The following is a 6,898-nucleotide window of genomic DNA, read 5'->3' as shown; positions in this document are numbered from 1 at the left end:
AGTTCTACATAACAACATTGTTCATTACTAAAGCATGGAACTACCAAAGCAAAAGCATAGAACTACCACACGGCACAATCAGAAATCCTCAGTCTGAAACATAATCAGTAAGCAACTCGTCGTCCAAGTACGAATCCACTACCACAACCTCGTACGTGTGGCTAGGCTCACCTACATTGCCCTGATCTGCCTATCGCATGTAGCAAGTGGCCTCCACTTCATCTATGGCCTAAGACAAGAACACGTCCTCCTCCACCTGATTCATGTGGCTAGGCTCACCCATATTGCCCTGATCTGCCTATCACCTATAGTAAGCGGCCTCCGCTTCATCTATAGCCTGAGACAAGAATGTGTCATCCTCTGCCTGTAAGCCCGCCTCTGCTAGAGCTAGGAGCTCACTCAGTCTGCCAGTGTTGTCCTCATCCTCCTCTGCCTACAAGCCCATCTCTGCTAGAGCGATGAGCTCACTCAATCTGCCAATGTCGTCCTCATCCTTGTCCCCCTCACCGGTCTCCACAATATGAGATAGCATGGGTCGTCCACCTCTCCTTCTATGTTCATGTAACTTCTTTTCCTAAAACTTTGCACATGCCGCCTCTGCTGCATGGTCCTCGTTGCATCCAATCTCTTCATGTATAAAATGCAACCAGTTAGCAACGCGATTATATTACATTTAAAAGCAGGCAACAAAAATAACAAGTGTTTCAATCACTCACTAGTACACATTGCACCAACATGGTCGTTCAAGACCTGCATCTATACTCTTGCCTCCTTCCTTGCCCTCTCCTCCTCTGCCTTCCTCTGTCTCTCCAACATCCATCTATCGCACCTAACACCGATCAGGTTACGAAAACCGCACTATCTAGCAAACTCAAGCATCTTCTTTATGTGTTGTTTAACGAAGAGGTCGACGAACTAAGGTTCATAACCAAACTTCCATGCAATTACTTGCTTCACCTTGATTTCATCCAAGAACTTAGCTTGACCATCATAAGATTCCCACTTACATTTCTTAGTGCTCTGTTCAAACAAAAAATTAGATTATAAGTTGTTATAGAAGAAAAATATTATTTCATGTTTTCCACAACAATAACCAACCGCATCATAGTCAACCATATGGCCGCACCAATGTCCTATTCCAAGCTCCGAAGGGACTAGGCCGTAGTTGGCTTTGACACCACATTCACACATAACAGGAGGTGCTTCGATGATTATCCTTTCTCTCTTCTTTTCCTTTACCTTTGGCTCTGGCCAATGATTCTTAGGACCATAGTGCCACTCCTTGAAATGACACTTCACAAATCCATACACCTAAAAGAGGAGACATTAGTACATGCACGCATAGAGCTAAACATAAACAGATACACTTTTCACTTACTTTGTGCTTGTTGGGATACACAAACTCTAATGTATTATTAGGGTTTATCATAGCTTGATCTCCGCAATCACACAGAGAAGGTTCCTTGAGTTGTCTAACTATGGCTAGGTGCTTCTCCTTAGCTGTCATTGGCAGGGGGTTAGGGGGAGGTGTAACCCACCGCTCAAAGTGCTCACGTGGATGGCTCCCTATCCACCAATCGTCGAAAAGGAGGTACCTTGGGTCAAACTTGTCTGGACCGTTGATCCACTAAAAGAAAAAACATCTCTCATGGTCCTACACAACAAGATTCCAACAAAATATTAGTAAACTACTAACACAAATGAAGAAAAAAGATAAGGAAACAATTACCACATTAAAACGACTACATGTGTAGAAGCAACGTGAAGCTGTGTCTAGATGTCTTGATTGAAACATGTGGTCCGCGAAACCACAGTCACAATTAGGAACAGGGAGGTTAGGAGGGACAAGGGCATCTTTGCTAGACATGTCGAGGTATAATTCTCTAGGACGACCTTGTTTTTGCCACAACTGCTCCAGATACATGTCTTGCATCTAATAAAATAGTTGTAATTTAAAACCAATCACAACATCACAAATTAATGTAAAACAAAAAAAATACTAAAGCAATGTAGAGTTGAACCATTTGCATTAAAACAAAGAAAATATAACCTACGCTTAGGAACCAAAATTTACCTTAAACTAAACATGGTACCCATAGTTCTAACTAACTAATTAGCCTTCACATAGAAAAAATGAACTAATTTTTTCCTCCAAACCCAAAGTATCCATTATTCATAAACATACTATTCCTCCAAACCCTAGCTACCAATCCTAATCTTTGAATCCATAATTCAAACAACAAATAGGAGCATCAATACCTTGATCGAGGCCGAGGAGAAGCTTGGGGGCAGGAGGGTGGTAGGCAGCCAGGGAGGGCCGGGCGGTGGCCATCGGTGGCGTGGCCTTCTGGAGGACGCCTGGGGAGGGAGGGAGGGGAGGCGACCAGTGTGAAAGCTCTAGTTTGGTTTTGGTTAATTGATGAAACCCTAAGTGCTAACCTAGTTTATCAAAGTGATCATGAGATAGGTAGCACTATTCCAAGTGATGAAGCAATGACAAAGATCATGACAATGGTGATGGCATGGTTATGATCAAAGGCTTGAACTTGGAAAAGAAGAAAGAGAAAAACAAAAGGCTCAAGGCAAATGTATAAAATGTAGGAGCCATTTTGTTTTAGTGATCAAGACACTTAGTGAGTGTGATCACATTTAGGATAGATAGTCGTACTATTAAGAGGAGTGAAACTCGTATCGAAATGCGGTTATCAAAGTGCCACTAGATGCTCTAATTCATTGCATATGCATTTAGGATCTAGTGGAGTGCTAACACCCTTAAAAATATTTGTGAAAATATGCTAACACATGTGCACAAGGTGATACACTTGGTGGTTGGCACATTTGAGCAAGGGTGAAGGAGATAGATATGATAGAGGGTCAGTCTTGCTATTTTACAACTGATTGGACGCTGGTCCCAGGGGAACTGGCGCGTTCGGTCAGGCGTGGCAGTAATTACCTGCCGTCGGTCATGTGACCGGACGCTGGGCATTTGACTGACCGGACGCTGGAAGGATGCGTCCGGTCAGAACTGACGTAGCTGCATAGAAGCCAGGGTAACTGACCGGACGCTGGATGTGTCCGGTCAAGGTCAACTAGACGCGTCCGGTTAAGATTTGCCGTCTTTGGGAGCTTACTAGAAATGACCGGACTCTGGGTGTTCTGCATCCGGTCACTTATGCCAGAGCGTCCGGTCATGTCATGACTGTTGAGATCAGATGACTCCTGTTGAACGCAAGATGACACTTGGCCGTCATTGGGCGACCGGACGCTGAGCCCTACGTCCGGTCAGTAGGACCGGAGCGTCCGGTCACCCTGATCAGTGCTCAGTGAAGGGGTACAACGGCTCTACTTTGTGGGGGCTTCTATTTAAGCCCCATGGCTGGCTCAAGCTCACTTTCTTGCACATTTGCATTGACATAGCAACCTTGTGAGCTTAGCCAAAGGACTCCCACTCATCTCCATCATTGATTTATCATCATTGTGAGACTGGGAGAGAATCCAAGTGCATTGCTTGAGCGATTGCATCTAGAGGCACTTGGCATTCGTGTTGCACTATGAATTTTGCTTGTTACTCTTGGTGGTTGCCACCACCTAGATGGCTTGGTGCAACGGTGGAGGATCGGCATGAGTTGGTGATTGTTCATGGCCGCCTTCGGTGATTGTGAAGAGAGTTGTACCTTCCCCGGTGGAGTGCCAAAAGGTAACTCTAGTAAATTGCTCGTGTTATTGAGTTACCTCACTTGTGGGTAGGTTCTTGCGGTGTCCAATTGTGTGGACGAGGTTTCTAAAACACCTCTTAGCCGCCGAATCACCAAGTGTTGATCGACACAACGGGGACTAGCGTTTTGGCAAACACGTGAACCTTGAGAGAAAATTGGTTGTCTCTTATCATTTGTATTCTCCCAGTGATTGGCATAATCTTTATCTTGTGATTGTTTTATTCCTCTACATGGCGGTATAATCACCCTACTCACTCATTTATATTTTTGTAAACTAGTTATAGCAAGCTCTTTAGTGTAATTAGAATTGAGAGCTTGCTTTATGATTTTAAGTTCATCTAGTAGAGCTTTTTAGAGTAGCAAGATTGAGAGCTCTTAGTGAGTAGTAACCTTGCAAGTTGTGTGCCTAGTAATCATTGCAACTAGAATTGTTGGATAGGTGGCTTCCAACCCTTGTAGAGCTAGAGCAAGTTTGCATTTCACCATTTGTCATACTAATCAAATTGCTCTAGTTGATTTGTAGAATTTAAATAGGCTATTCACCCCCCCTCTAGCCATATTAGGACCTTTCAAGTGATATCAAAGCCGTGGTCACCATTTGATTGAAGGCTTAACAACTTCGGTGTCAAATTATGGCTCAAGTTATGTTCAACCATGTGGGGGGCAAACCACCGTTGTTTGATGGCACATGCTATGATTATTGGAAGAGAAAGATGAGGATGTATCTTGGTTCAATCAATGATCAAGTATGGGAAGTGACCGAGAATGACTATGCTATCATCGATCCCGATGATCCCACCAACTAAGATAAGATCAACAAGCAATGCAATACAATGGCTCTCAACACCATATACAATGCCATTGATTCCAAGGTGTTTGAGCAAATCAAGGATTGTGAAAGAGCAAATGAGGTGTGAAAAAAGATTGGAAGAAACATATGAGGGCACACCGATGGTGAAGAGTGCCAAGTTGTATGTCCTCAAGGACAAGTTGACAAGTTTCAAGATGAAGAATGATGAGAGCATTTTAGAGATGTTCCATCGATTGCAAGTCATTGACAATGATTTGAAGGCATTGGGAGAGAAGATCAAAGATGATGATGTCTCTCATCGGTTCTTGATGTGCCTACCTCTAAGATTTGAGATGTTGAGATTGCTCATCATAAGAGGAGGATTGAAGGAGATTACCCCCAACCAAGTACTAGGTAATGTCATGACCCAAGAGATATACTGTGTGGAAAGGGAGAGGGATGACAAGGATGACAAGAAGGAAGAAGACAAGAAGAAGAAGAGTATAGCATTCAAGGCTAGCTCATCATCATCCAAGAACAAGGGCAAGTCTAAGAAAGAATCAAGTGATGACGATGATCTTAGTGACATTGATGATGAAGCCATGGCTCTATTTGTGTGCAAGATGGGCAAATTCATGAAGAAGAAGGGCTATGGTGCAAGAAAGAGAAGAGATCACACCAAGAGCAAAGAGTATGTGAGAAGATGCTATAATTGCAAGAGGCCCGATTATGTTGTAGCAAATTATCCCTATAATAGTGATAATGATGAAGATGAGAAGAAGAAGCACAAGAAAGATAAAAATGAAAAGAAGGAGAAGAAGGAGAAGAGAATGACCTTCTAAAAGAAGAAAAAGGGTGGAGGCTATGTAGTCACTTGGGATAGTGATGGTCCCTCAGATGGTGATAGCTCTAGTGATGATGACAACAAATCTATCAAGAGAGCACTAGCAAGCATCGCCATCAACAAGAAGCTCTCCATCTTCGACACTCCATCTACATGTCTCATGGCAAAGCCTACCAAGGTAAAATATGATGAGAGTGATGATGATGAATGTGAAAGTGACTCTTGTAGGAATAATAATGATGATAATGATGAGGATGAGGAATACACCAAGGAGGAGCTCTTGGACATATGTGAGCAAGTGCACGCTTGCAATGAGATGAAGAGAAAGGAGTGCAAAGAATTGTGCAAGAAAGTAAAATTTCTTGAGCAATCCCTTGATGAGCTCAATGCCACTCATGAGAAGCTAACGGAAGCCCATGAGAAGCTTGGCAAAGCTCACTCTAAGCTTGAAAAGGCTCACTCCTCTCTCATTGAGCAAGTCAAAGTGGAGGAAGCCAAGAAGGAGCAAGTGATCATATCATGTGATGTGGGACTAACATGTGATCTTATTGATGAATCTATTTTTGTTGCTCCCACTAACACTTCTTGTAGCAATATCACTTCTACTTCACCTTTGAGTGATGGTCTCACTTGTGAAACCTCACTAATGATGGAAAATAAGACCCTCAAGAAGGAGTTGAATGAGCTCACTCGTGCCTTAGGCAATGCGTATGGTGGAGAAGCCCACTTGCTAAAGTGCTTGGGTAGCCAAAGGTTTTCTCTCAACAAAGAGGGATTAGGCTATACCCCTAAGAAAGGCAAGGTGGCCTTTGTCACGCTCAAAGCTAGCTTTGTGAAGGACAATTGTTAGTTTTGCAATAGATGTAAGCAAGTTGGGTATATAGAGCAAAATTGCAAGACTAATAAGAACAAGCAACCTAATGTATCCTCAATCAAATTTAATTCTTGTTACATTCTTTATAAGGGTGTCAATGGTGTGAATGCTAAGTTCATTGGTACACCAATTGTGGGCCCAAAGAAGAAGGTCATTTGGGTACTAAAGACCTTGGTAACTAACCTACAAGGACCCAAGCAAGTTTGGGTACCTAAAAAGAATTGATCTTCTTTTTGTAGGTCAATTATAAAGCTGGAGGAAGGCATTGGGTGCTTGATAGTGGGTGCACACAACATATGACTGGTGATCCAAGAATGTTCAATTCAATCAATGAAAACAAGAGCAATGGGTTTGATAGTATCACATTTGGTGACAATAGAAAAGGCAAGGTCAAAGGGCTTGGTAAGATTGCAATATCCAATGACTTGAGCATTTCAAATGTGCTACTAGTAGAGAGCTTAAACTTCAACCTTTTATCGGTAGCTCAATTGTGTGATCTTAGTTTCAAATGCATATTTGGTGTGGATGATGTAGAGATCATAAGTGTAGATGGCTCTAACTTGATATTCAAAGGATTTAGATATGAAAATCTATACTTGGTTGATTTCAATGCTAGAGAAGCTCAACTGACAACATGTTTGATCACTAAGTCTAGCATGGGTTGGTTATGGTAT

The 6,898-nt window shown here is 42.5% G+C and overlaps 1 pseudogene; it reads right to left on the bottom strand.

Annotated features, from left to right (window-relative positions):
• Nucleotides 1–915: 915 nt before the first annotated feature.
• Nucleotides 916–1,933, bottom strand: LOC136460198 (uncharacterized; annotated as a pseudogene).
• Nucleotides 1,934–6,898: the final 4,965 nt, after the last annotated feature.

Source organism: Miscanthus floridulus, chromosome 6, assembly GCF_019320115.1.
Source record: "Miscanthus floridulus cultivar M001 chromosome 6, ASM1932011v1, whole genome shotgun sequence".
NCBI lineage: Eukaryota > Viridiplantae > Streptophyta > Magnoliopsida > Poales > Poaceae > Miscanthus > Miscanthus floridulus.
The sequence above is the reverse complement of the archived record's forward strand: the minus strand, read 5'-3'. Positions and strand labels throughout refer to the sequence as shown.